The sequence below is a fragment of the Diabrotica virgifera genome, chromosome 10 (genome assembly GCF_917563875.1).
Source record: "Diabrotica virgifera virgifera chromosome 10, PGI_DIABVI_V3a".
Classification (NCBI taxonomy): domain Eukaryota; kingdom Metazoa; phylum Arthropoda; class Insecta; order Coleoptera; family Chrysomelidae; genus Diabrotica; species Diabrotica virgifera.
Window position 1 is genome coordinate 47,483,971 of NC_065452.1, and position 14,633 is coordinate 47,498,603.

Below are 14,633 nucleotides of genomic sequence, written 5' to 3' on the forward strand. Positions count from 1 at the left end.
ATTGTTTATTTATGACGCATAACGTAAACAATTAACGTAAAAAGTGAAATTATGTATAGGTTATATCATTAGCTACCATCCGTAAAAGTTTCAAGTTTATACATTGTAAAAAACAAGAGAATTTAGGCATTTTTCCATTAAAATCGTTTTTTTTTTATTTAAACAATTAATAAACATAAACAAAAATGTTTTGTTGTCTATTCGTGTATTGTCACCGCGAATGCATATGTCTGCAAATTTTCATTCATTTGCATGCAAGAAAAGGTAGTCAAATTAACATCCAAAGATTTGACGCAATCTATTGAACTAAATAAAAGCGTTTAATAATCATTGCTTTTCGCCTAAATTTAAATTAAATGTCAAACAGTCACCCATCTGCCTCTTGGCAGATTGAACATTTAATTTAAGTGAAAAGCAATATTTATTTGTTAAATAAACATTTTTGTCCCCTTTCTAACAGCAGTAAAATGTATTTTGAGTCAAATAAATTACATACATTCTGCTTTTACTGTCGAATAATTTAATTCAAAAAATTTTTGTTTGCCACCTTGTATAAATAATGATGTTGATATTTATATTGCTGAATAGAGAATTGTATAACTCTTGAAATGAGCTACTACAAGACTCCTATTCCCATTTTAAAAAGTCATCGATTACGTCATCACATCCATATGCATGACGTCACTATTAAGGCATAATATGTCAAAAAATTATAATTCAAAACTAAAAATCGAGCTGTCTCGGAATTTTTCTCCAAAGTGACCTCTTCTCGAAAAAATGAGTTTATTCAATAATTTTGAACCTCTCTGTATATTACCTATATTATATTATATTATATTATATTATATTATATTATATTATATTATATTATATTATATTATATTATATTATATTATATTATATTATATTATATTATATTATATTATATTATATTATATTATATTATATTATATTATATTATATTATATTATATATTTTTTAGTTTACGAAAGATCAGGAAAAAATAAAAAACCTACAAGAAAAATTAAAAAAAATCATGGAGCAAAACGAGGGACAAGCATTTAAATTTGCTAAAATAAAAGAAAAAAAGCGGATCGACGACGAACAATTGCAAATATTGCGAGCATCTTTTATTCGCAAATAATTAAGGTATGTGACAACAATTATTTTTTTCTACTCTCATACTTTAATATATCTGTTATAGTCAAAGCCCGAATTTCAGGCACTCCTAGGTTTGACTAGGCAATCCTCAGGTCTGACTGACGGTCTTAGTCAAAGCCCGAAATAAATTACAGTTCCGGCCTTTGACTAGTCAAACCTAGGAGAGACTAAGCTGATGAGGCAAAGGTCGAAATTTAATTTTATTATATCGGGGTTTGACTAGTCAAACCCCAATCAACTATTAAAATGTCGTAATTTGTTAGATTAGGTTTAATAAAACGTATTTTTTTAATTTTAATGTTTATGATTTTTATATTGTCGTAATTAAAATAAAAAAATTAGTGTTTATTCTCACATGTTGAGGCATTATAGCATTTAGAGTTGCACAATACGTTAGTTAGACTATATACACTTACGTAATTTGAAAGAGCATTTCTTATTGCAATAGCAGTTTATAAATCCTTGTCCCCCAAATTTAGAATCTTTTGTACTAATTTCTCTTAGAGACAGAGACAGCTTAACCTCTGGAACATCTTCAATATTAGGAAATTTCTCTTTGCATTCTCTATATGAACCGTCCAACTCTATATAAACCGTCAATTATTTTGTCTTGTATGCTACTCAAAATATTTCGAGCATCCTCTTTGGCTCTATCAAAGCTGGGGATTGGTATTGTTACAGTTTTTCCGATCGAAATTGGAGGAATTTTTTTTTCACTTAATTGTTTCATAGCATTAGCCTGGGCATGAAGACCTTCAATCGCATTTCCTTTATTTATTTTAATCATTTCTGTCTGTGCACAACGCATGCTCGAACGAGTGCCAAGGAGATGCTCGAAATATTTTGGGTAGCATACAAGATAAAACAATAATTGACGGTTTATATAGAGTTGGTACGAAATACGGAACAATAAACACACTTTTTTCAAGAAATCAAATAAGAGAATGCAAAGAGAATTTTCCTAATTTATTTCGAAGATGTTCAAGACGTTAAGCTGTCTCTAAGAGAAATTAGTACAAAAGATTCTAAATTTGGAGGACAAGGATTTATAAAATACCACTGCAATAAGGAGTGCTCTTCAAAATCATGTAAGTGTAAAAGGTCTAATGTATTGTGCAACTCTAAATGCCATAATGCCTCAACATGCGAGAATAAACACTAATTTTTTTATTTTAATTACGACAATATAAAAATAATAAACATTATAATTAAAAAATGACGTTCTATTAAACGTAATCTAACAAAATACGACATTTTAATAGCTGATCGGGGTTTGACTAGTCAAACCCCGATTTCATAAAATTAAATTTCGACCTTTGCCTGACCAACTTAGTCTCTCCTAGGTTTGACTAGTCAAAGGCCGAAACTCTAATTTATTTCGGGCTTTGACTAAGACCGTCAGTCAGACCTGAGGATTGCCTAGTCAAACCTAGGAGTGCCTGAAATTCGGGCTTTGACTATAACATATCCATAAAAGCGGGTTGACATTACTAGTGAATAACGAACGTGGCCCACGCCACGTTCGAGTCTGAAAATAGATAATAAAATATCTAACAATAGCACGGGCAAAATACGTAAGCGTGAGCCACGTTCGCTATTCAGTAGTACTGCCCGCCTACCCGCCTTAAAGGCGGGTTTACATTACTTCTAGTGAATAACGAACGTGGTTCACACTAAAAAACAAGCGTTTATCTACGCTTCTGTGCAATACGTTTCGTGAGATGTGTTTACACTGGGCACGAGAGTTTTATGTGTTAGTAGTGGACATGGCATCATCATTTTTGTATTAGGGGCTACTATTACAACCTGCGAAATAATAGGTATCTATTATTTCTCTAGTACATGTTTTGATGTAAAATTTCCAATTTCAAGCTGAGCAACAATTCTTTCTACTGCTGCGTTTCGTGCGTCATTCTTTTTTTACCTTGCGTCAGAATTAGAATCATTCCAGAGTACAGGATCACTTTTCGTTGTACAATTCTACAAATCTAACATATACCTACAGGGTGTAACAAAAATACAGGTCATAAATTATATTACATGTTCTGGGACCAAAAACAGTTCGATTGAACACAACTTACCTTAGTACAAATGTGCCCTTGAAAAGGTTATAGCCCCTTGAAGTTACAAAATAAAAATTGATTTTTTCCAATATATTGAAAACTATTAGAGATTTTTTATTGAAAATGGACATATGGCATTCATATGGCAGAAATATCTCTAAAAAAATAAAAGTAAGATTTGTGCATCCCATAAAAATTATATGGGGGTTGTGTTCCCTTAAACCACCCCAAATATTTGTGTACGTTCCAATTAAATTATTATTGTGGTACCATTAGTTAAACAAAATGTTTTTAGAACTGTTTTGTCTCTTTGTAATTTTTAGGTAAGTCAGTTTATATCGAGATATTTTGAACATTTGTAAAATCCAACAAAATTTTTTACATGGTAAGTAAGGTTATAGTTATTATAATATGAGAATTTATTGTGAATTTACATTTTTAGGTATATTTTGAAACATATTAATATCTCGTTAAAAAATCGTTTATCGAAAAAATAATAAGAGGCAAAAAAGTTTTAAAAATGTTGTGTTTAACTAATGCTACTACAACAATAATTTAATTGGAACGTACACAAACATTTGGGGCGTTTAAAGGAACAAAATCCTCATGAATTTTTTAAGTAAACATATAATAAAAAGTTTTAAAACATTGTGTTTAACTAATGGTACCGCAGGGATAATTTAATTGGAACGTACACAAACGTTTGAGGGGGGGTTTAAGGAAACAAAACCCCCATAAACTTTTTATGGGGTGCCATAAACTTTTTATGGGGTGTACAAATTTCCCTGATATTATTTTTTTGATATGTCCCTACCATATGAATACCACATGTCCATTTTCAATAAAAAATCTCAAAAATAGTCTTCGATATATTCGAAAAAATCGATTTCCATTTTGTAACTTCAAACGGCTGTAACTTTTTTTGTGTGCACAGTTGTACTAAAGATGACTAAAGTTAGATTCAATCGAACTATTTTTGGTCCCAGAATATGTGATTTAATTTATGACCTAAATTTTTGTTACACCCTGTATAACGGTCTCCCTTTCATTCAGATGCTAATTTTGGAGGATAAAAGCACGTGTTTAATCAAATACAAACTCTCTATGACTGTCTTTAGAGCGTGAAATATTTAACATATTTAATGTCGATCGTGGTGTGGGGTGTGGCGTAGACCATTCGTGAGACAATCGTGCTGCACGAACATCTGTTTATATTAGTCGTGTAACTATTAGTCCAACTACGTAAGCGTGAGCCACTTTCGTTATTCACTAGTAATGTCAACCCGCCTTTATGATTTCACTACCTGTATCATAATGATCTTTATCATAATATGATACATACAGATGAGATGACATTCGCGATGAAGGTGGCACATGCGCAGTGACCAATGTCAGGTTATATACATATACTCTTTGACAGTGCTCAATACATAAACAAACTGACTAATTTAAAAATTAAGTATTTTTAAGAAAATATCTGAAGGCGATAGAGATATTAAAAATGTATCCTCAAATTCAATTTAATATTAAAAATATAAGTTTATGAACAAAATAATTTACTTAATGATATAGCTACTTAATTTGTTTGCGTTATAAAATTAATAAATTTGAACAAATTGTTGTTGTTAATGATTATAGCAAAAATTATGTATATAACTTGCATTTAATTATCATTATGAAGCTCGTATTCTATACGAAACTCGCATCATAATGACCATCATTAAATAAATGTTCGTTACATAATATAATATGTAGTATTATAAAAAGCCTTTATAGGCCAGACTAAGGCAAGAATATATAATATAATATAGTCCGTTCGCTAAACTCAGACACAACTGGCTAGTGATTTTAGTAAGTAATTTTGCCAATTTGGTAAAATTGGCAAAAAAATAATTACTAAATAGTTAATAATTACTAAGTAGTTAGTACTACTTGCCAAAAAACAAAAAATTACCTACTTAACTAAAATCACTAGCCAGTTGTGTCTGAGTTTAGCGAACCGACTATACCCTGTTGGTGATACTTCAACAGCCAGGATACTGAAGCATTTTTTCGACAAGTAATACCTACATATTATAAGAACAAATTGTAACTATTTCCTGCGTAGGATCTGGCGGCCATTTTTATTTATAAACAATTTAGTGTCAAAAACGGCCTTTTTCGTTTTTTTCCAAATCAATGGAAAATATGTAGTTAAAATTAAGGTTTTTTTAGTACAAACATCTTCGTGAGCATGGAAAAAGCTTTAAAATGGCGTAGTATAAAGGTTGATTTACTCATTTATTGTTACTTACTCATTTATTTATGGCGTATTATAAAAATTGATTTACTCATTTATTGTTAATATAATTGTGAAAAAAGGTCGAAATTGCAAAAAAATTAATTTCGCAGTAACTCTTGTTAAAGTGAGTGCACAGCTTTGAAATTTTTGTCAAATGAGGGTTCTATGGTGCTAAATATGTGACAAAGATTTCAAAGTGATTCATTCAATTGTTTAAATTTTATTCAAATTGTTTATCTCAGAGAGCTTTTTTTGCAATAACATAAGTCAGAAAAAAATAATGTTAGAACCTTTCCACAGGTGTTATATGAAAGAGTATGACCTAAACTTTCAAATTGGTTTTAAAATAAGTGTATTTATTAGTAGTGTGACCAACTAGCCCGAAAAATCCGGGACATGGCCCGAATACGAAGTCGTGTCCCGGCGTCCCGGACAAGGCTTCTGGGCCATCCGAATTTTCAACGTTTTGGTAAAATTCCATATTGAAATTTTTAATTACATCATTCTTCTAAGAATTCACATCAAATTGAATTGGTGGGACGAAAAAAAGTCGACAATTTCTAGACATACCACACCCAAAACGCATGCATTTTATATCGTCGTATTATAGTTCTACGAAAACTCAAACTCTGGACTTTTCCGATTTCTATATTTTAATTATCGTCTGCTGAAAAGAAAATTTAAAAACATGAATATCAAATAATGATAATTATATTTTAATCCAAGGTTCAATTTACATGGAAATCCAACATTAGTTGATTTTCTAATTTTTCGTTTTTTGAGAACGATTTCCGGCTGGAAAGTCAAAACGCCAAAAACAAAAAAAGTCAAAAAACAAAAATGTAATTATTGTTACAATCCATTCCATCAAAAAAATTTTTGTCAACATAAAAATGTTAAATGATCAATAAAATGGTGATATTAAAGTTTTATATTTAAAAAAAAAATGGCCCGATTTTCATTGAAAAGTCCCGGATTTTAGGTAGTTTTTTCAGTCTTGTCCCGAATTCGACTAAATTGGAGTTGGTCACACTATTTATTAGTAATTAATAATTATGCAAAAGTATCGTCAATTTTTCCTTATAAACTTTTTGAATAACTTTTTTCAAAAAAATCTATTTTTACCGTGTTTTAGGTGCATAACTACAAAGTAATATTGTGTATATAATAATTGATACAAAATTGTAATAAATATATATAATTTATTATATAAAAAAATAAAAAGATTATTTATTACTAATAAATGCATTTTTTTATTCTCTTTTTTAAACCAATTTGAAAGTTTAGTCATGCTCTTTCATTTGACACACGTAGAATGGTTCTAACATCTTTTTTTTTTGACTTATGTCATTACAAAAAAAGGTCTCTGGGATAAACAATTTGTATAAAATTTAAACAATTGAATGAATCGCTTTGAAATTTTTCTCACATATTAAACACCAAAGAACCCTTATTTGACAAATATTTGAAAGCTGTAAAATAATTTGTTACAATAGTTATTGTGAAATTAATTTTTTGCAATTTCGACCTTTTTCGTAATTATATTAACAATAAATGAATAAATCAATCTTTATTATAGGCCATTTTAAAGATTTTTCCATGCTCTCAAAGATTTTTGTACTAAGAAATCCTGTTTCCAGTTTCCCTGTTTTTCATTGATTTAAAAAAAAAAAGGAAGAAGACCGTTTTTTGAAACTAAATTGTTTATAAATTAAAATGGCCGCCAGATCCTACGCAGGAAATAGTTACAATTTGTTCTTATAGGTATTATCTATCGAAAAAATGCTTCAGTGCCCTGGCTGTTGAAGTGTCATGGAAAAAAGCTTATTATCGACCTCATCCTGGACATTTCACATATGCCTTTCGTTCAGCTCGTTTATTATATATGTAATATCCCTTTTTACTAGACCAGGGCATTTAGCACTAAAAACACCGCAATAAATCGATTTTTAAATACAGCACCTAGAGACTTACAACTTTTTGCATTGTGGCCAGGATGATGTCAGAAAAAAGTCTACTATAGAAAAATCGGTGGAAATGTATAATTGCATGTTGAAGTGCATAAAATACATCCAAAAGAGCATAAACATGCCAAAATAAGCATATTAAAGTCCAGATTTTGTTACTCGGGAGTTTTTGGGGTCGGTGAACACGACTACGTTATCAGAATTGCCCTCCGGAGCACCTGGTGCCCAGGGTCACTGCTAAGGCACGTTATCTGGAGGCTTTAGTGTGTGTTATCGGCACTAAATTGATACAAACAGATGACTTGGTGATTTTTGGAGTCACTAACTGAACACGGATTCGTCATCAGAACCGACCGTCGGTGCACCTGGTGCCCAATATCACTGCTAAGGCACGTCAACTCCTGGAGTTTCTAGGGTTTTTGGAATTAAATTGACGCAAATAGATTACTTGGGCGGTTTTTGGGGTTGCTAAACATGAATACGCCATCCGAACCGACACCCGGAGCACCTGGTGTCTAGGTTCACGTCATCTTCTGGAGTTTCGAGCGATTTTGGCACTAAATTAATGCAAACAGTTTGCACAATGAGTTTTAGAGGTTACTGAACGCGAATGCGCCATCAAAACTAACCCTCGGAGCACCTGGTGCCCACAGTCACTGCTAAGGAACGCCATCTTCAGAAGTTTCGAAGGTTTTTGACTTTGAATGCATGCAAATAGATTACCAGGCGGTTTTTGGGATCACTAAATACAAATACGCCATCAAAAAATGGACCTCTGGACCACCTAGTGCCCAAGGTCACTGCTAAGGCATGTTATCTTCTGCAGTTGGGAGGGGTTTGGACACCAAGTGTACCGGCGGCTGGTTCTGATGACGTATTCTGATTCAGAGACCTCAAAACCCACCGAGTAATTTATTTGCAGCAATTTAGTACCGAAAACCCTTAAAATTTCAGATAAGGTGCATTAGCAGTGAACCAGGGCACCAGGTGCTTCGGTTTTCGATTCTGATGGCATATTCGTCTTCAGCGACCCCAAAACCCACAAATACCAAATTCTGAGCCTTAATTGTACACTCATTCTGACATGTTTATGCACTTTTAGATACATTTAAGCATTTTAAAATGCAAATATTCATTTTCACCCATTTTCCTATAGTAGACTTTTTTCATCATATCATCCTGAACACAATGCAAAAAGTTGCAAGTCTCTAGGTGCTGTATTTAAAAATCGATTTATTTTGTGCTAAATGCCCTGCTATACGTATTATTTATTAGCTTGTTCATTACTCTGTTATTTTACAGTTTATTCGCATGGCTTGCGGCTTACCAACCAACGAGACGGCTAAGTGTTAAGTGTTGTACATATTATGTTAGTTGTATTATATTAGTTGTGTTATATTAGTTGTATATATTATGTTAGTGTAGTTTATATTTTTACTCTAGGGAAATAAGCTAGAAATAGACCATATTCGGGACACTGAAAGATCCAGGTAGCTGACTACTTTTTTATATATTATAGACCTATAGGATGAACTCCTACCTGTTTCTTGCCTAGAGTTCGCGTTCGTTTTTTAATTATTAACAATTTAATACAAAAAACGCGATTTTCTCGATTTTTTGCACCCCATTCAAAAGCTAAATAGTTGACATAAAATTACAAAATGTAATTTTTTAGAACATTGAAACGCATTCAAAATGCCGATTTTTAAAAGTTAAAAAGTTAATTTGTTGCTTCGCAAACTGCAAAGTAAGTGAACATCGCGCTATTTGTTAATAACTTTTACTAAAACTAACTTAGAACTTTAGTGTTTCAGCCAAAGTTGGGTATTGGGGTACTTAATAAACCCTCAAAATTTGAGATTTTTAGTTTAAAAGTTATTCTATTTGTTTATCCCAGATACCTTTATTTTGTAATAACACAAGACAGAAAATAATGAAGATGTGGCAATTCTGCGTATGCTAAATGAAAGTAAAAAAGTGATACTATCAAAATGTATTAAAAAAAGATAAAAATTATCTAAAATAGTCAAAAATCCTAATGGCAAATTTTTGAAATTTTGTAGTTTATAAACATTTAGAATAAGTTTAAAAATATTGCCCGTAGAAAAAATCATTTTACATAATAGAAAATCTCGTATTTTACACGAATTTTTGGAAATGTAGTTCAAATGGTGACTAGTCGTGGTAAGTGAAGGCGGAGCTGGGACCCGACAAATGCAGGAGTTCAAAAACTAAAAAAGCAACTTAAAACTACTATTATTTTCTATACCTCGGGATCTACTCAATGGATTTTGATCTTTATGTTTTAAATTGTATATAATTTTTGTCTACATTACAAATATGCAATTTGTCTAGACATTTATTAATTAATAAACAGTCTAATTTGTTTAAACAATTTTTGAAAAAATAATTTTTTCCCGAAAATCCATGTTTTTAATCATCATTGCCATTACTAATCATAGAAAAAGTTAAGGTATAGGTACTTCAATAAATAAATTATCCTCAATAAATAAATATCTAATAAAAATAATTTATTTAAAGTGTCCTTTAACTTTTTCTATGATCATTAATAATACTATGATTTAAAAAACAGATTTTTGGAAAAAAAATATTTTTTCAAGAATTGTTTACACAAATTCCACTCTTTATTAAGTGTATTTAAATTAATAAATGTATAAACAAATTGCATATTTATAATGTTCGTAGAAATTACATACAAATTAAAAAAAGAAAGATCAAAATCCATTGAATTGATCTGGAGATACAGAAAATTGTATTAGTTTGAAATTGCTTTTTCGGTATTTTAAGTAGGTGGATTTGTATGTTCTTCCTAGCAACCGTATAAACTACATTTTTGAAAATTCGTAGAGGGTGCTGTGAAGGTACAATGGATGTGTAATTTTTTTAACGAAAAATACAAATCCCATTCTTTAAAAGGGCATTAATGAGATTCCTTAATTATTATAAACAAATTAGCTGCAAATTAAAAAACACATGGCTAACTTTGTCCCAAATGAACCCAGGCTAAATTTTTTTATTTGAAAATTCGTGTTAAAACATTCGTCTTTTCGATTGTATAAAAATATTTTTTCTACGGACAATATTTTTAAAGTTATTCTAAATGTTTATAAACTATAAAATTTCAAAAATTTTGCATTAGGATTTTTGACTATATTAATTATTTTTTATCTTTTTTTTAATACATTTTGATATTATCACTCTTCTACTTTTATTTGGCATACGCAGAATTGCCTTATATTCATTATTTTCTGTCTTATGTTATTGCAAAATAAAGGTCTCTGGGATAAACAAATAGAATAAATTTAAACTAATTATTGGATCGGTTTAAAATTTTGAGGGTTTGTTAAGTATCAAAATACCCAACTTAGGGTGAAACCCTAAAATTCTATGTTAAATTTACTAAAAGTTATTAACAAAAATCGATTTTCGTTTATTTTGCAATTTGGGAAGCAATAAATTGACATTTAACATTCAAAAATCAGTATTTTGAAGGTTTTTCAATGTTCTAAAAAATCAATTTTTTTAATTTTATGTCAACTATTTAGCTTTTTAATGGGGTACAAAAAATCGAAAAAATCGCGTTTTTTGCACTAAATTGTTAATAATTAAAAAAAGACGCGAACTCTAGGTAGGAAACAGGTAGGTTTTCTTCCTATAGGTCTACAATAACTAAAAAAGTAGTCAGCTACCTGGATATTTGAGTATCCTGAGAAAATCCTATTTCTCTGGACTATTAGTCTCGTTTGGTTTATTGGTTTGATATTCGTTACCTTAATTAATTGCGAATAAAATATTCTTGCAATCTTTGCAGTTGCTGGTAATCCACCCGGACTGTTGGATAGTTTTCCAGCTTTTCTTTCATTTTAGCAATTTTAAATGTTTGGCCCTCGTTTATTTCCATAGCTTTACTTTTTCCTTGAAGTGTTGTATTTTTGCTTCTTTCGTGTACTAAAAAATATATAGTATAATATAATCTAGGTAATATAATAATGACGTTAATAGTGACGTCATCCATTTGGGTGTGATGATGCATTCGTTGCAGTTACTTAATAAAAATTGTTATTCGATGTTGAATATTTATAAAATATCTTTGCATTTGTTGCAGTTGCTCGTCCATATTTTGAAGCTTTTGTGAAAGTTTTTGTATTTTGAATGTTTGTCCCTCGTTTATTTCCATAGCTTTTTTAACTTTTCCTTGAGGTGTTGTATTTCTGCTGCTTTCGTGTACTAAAAAATATATATAGTATAATATAATATAGGTAATATAATATAATATACAGAGAGGTTCAAAATTTTAAATAAACTCATTTTTTTCGAGAAGATGCCACTTGGAGAAAAATTTCGAGACAGCTCGATTTTTATTTTTAAGGTACTAGTACACTTTAGAAGACTAAAAATAATTATTTTTTCAAGATTTTTTTTCTCAGAACCTTTATTAAAAATGAACATAAAACTTTTTACACATTAATATCTAACTCTTAGAGAATACAAAAAATATATCTTTCTTCATTTATGCATGTACAATAATATTGTAGAGGGCGCCAAATTCGACACCTCGAAGAAAAGTAGTTCCGATGGCGGACAGTTAATCTCAGCATTGGGATCTCTGAAACAAGAAAATCGTAAGGCATTTGAAAAAGGAAGGTTTCTTACGTGATAATTTACCACCGTTGGTGAACAATTCCGCAAAAAAAATTTAAGGAAATTTGAAAAATTTTTGTGAAAAAATCGACCCTTTTTCTTCAGTTTTTCATGGTTAAAAAATATTTATTTTTTATTTTTTGGTCAAATTGTGGTAAATTGTCACGTAAGAAACCTTCCTCTTTCAAATACAGTACGATTTTTTTGTTTCAGATATCCCAATCCTGAGATTAACTGTCTGCCATTATTTTTCGAGGCCTCGACTTTTGCGCCCTGCACAATATTAGTGTACGTGCATAAATGAAAAAAGATATATTTTTTGTACTCTCTAAGAGTTAGATATTAAGATGTAACAAGTTTTATTTTCATTTTTAATAAAGGTTCTAATAAAAAAATTCTTGAAAAAAATGATTAGTTTTGTTCTTCTAAAGTGTACTAGTACTTAGATTATGATTTTTTGACATCATACCTTAATAGTGACGTCATACGTCATCCATTTGGGTGTGATGATGCGTTCGTTGCAGTTCCTGGTCCATTTTCTGTTCTTATCTTTTAGTGTCTCTATCTTGAAATGTTGCTGTTCGCACAATTCGTCCGATTTTCCTTTTTACCTTTAAGTGTAAGGCTCGTGGAGTTGAGTTTGGCATTGGAGACTCCATGCTTTCCGATCTTGTGTTAGGTTTCTTGGACTTTCCAATGTCAATCCTTTCTTCTCAACTTCTTTTCTGATTTCATTTAATCTATCCACATAACTCTTGGTCTTTCTCTTTTGTTTTTCTCTGCACTCTTGTTTCGAGCAGACGTGCCCGAACCATCTAAGTTGCCCCTTTACTACTTTTTCATTGATTGGTTCCATTTTTAGGTTTTGTCTGATTGTTTCGTTTCGTATTTTGTCTGTCCTCTTTCTGTTTGTTATTTTCCTTAGGAACCTCATTTCCATAGCATTGACTCTGGATTTTTGTCTCCCCGTCAATGTCCATGTCTCGCTGCTATCTGCTATACATGATTGTTGGTCTAACCACTGATATAACGACTGCCGTTTTTACTTTCTGCCGTATCTGTTTTATCCCCAAAAATGCTGTTTTCATAGTGAAAATTATCTATTCCTCTATGCCCATTCTCTCGATTATTTCCATGTGTTGTTTACCATTTGATTCAATTATTATTCCTAGGTATTTAAAATATTCCACTTGCTCTAGTTTTTTCCCGTCTAATTCTATTGTATGTCTCTTCCTCGTATTTGAGATTATCATTGTCTTTTCATTTATGTTTCAATTATCATTTATGTTTGATAATTCTTCTTCTAGAATTTCAAGATTGTTCTGTAAGTTTTCTCTGTTTTCTGCTACCAATAACATGTCGTCTGCAAATAGTAGCTCTGCTAGTTGAGTATGTTTCATTTGCCAGTATCCTAATGTTAATTTTCTCATTCTTCTCTTGGCTTTCTTTATTGCTTCATCCAGTACCACTGAGAATAGCAGTAAACTCAACACGAACCCCTGTTTGACGCCTTAACTTAAAGTAAATTCTTTGGATTCCCCGTTATTGATTCTTATTGTATTTGTATTGTTTTTATACATATGCTTTATTACTTCTATTATGTGTCTGTCGACTCCCCTTTCTTATAGTGTCTTCCATACGTCCTTTCTTCGGATTCTGCCAAACGCCTTTTCCAGATCGATGAAGCATATATGTATCTCTCTATTCTTATTGATTACCTTCTTACTTACTTATCTGATTGTGAATATTAGGTCTTTCGTGCTTCTGTCCTTCCTGAATCCACACTGTGCATCTTCCATAGTTGTTTCTATTTGGGTTTTTATTTTTGTCTCTATTATTCTTGCGAATACCTTCCCAGGGATACTTGATAAGGTGATACCTCGGTAATTATTACAGTTTCTCTTGTCTCTCTTTTTGTGTATTGGTAAAAATGTCTTTCTTCTTCCAGTCCTTTGGTATTTCTGCTCTATTTATGATATCATTCATTCGTTCTTGCATGCTGTCCATTCTGTCTATTCCCATTAATTTTATCATTTCCGGTGTGATATGATCGTTTCCGGGTGCTTTGACTAATTTTACTCTTTCTATTGTTATCTCCAATTCCTCTCTTGTTGTGGATTGCACCTGTTTTTCTTCATTTATTTACGTTAGTAATAATACGAGATTAATGTAATCAGGAATATCTTTCATAAAAAGAATAAATATAAGCGTTCCAAAAACAGACCCTTGAGGGACACCTTTATCAATATTGTAAACTGTAAATAATTGTAAAAATTTATTTTGCTGTGTTTTGCTTTTGGTTTTTCTTTAATCTAGATCAGTGGTTCTCAACCTATTTGAGTCATGTACCACAAACTTCTTTTAATTAATTTTGGTACCACCTAACTTAAAAACCTATTAGGCTAGGTAATCTAATTAACTATGATTTATATGCTGGAATTGTAAGGAATGGATAAAATACAACATAATTTCGACAATGCTTTCGTATTTTAGATTTAT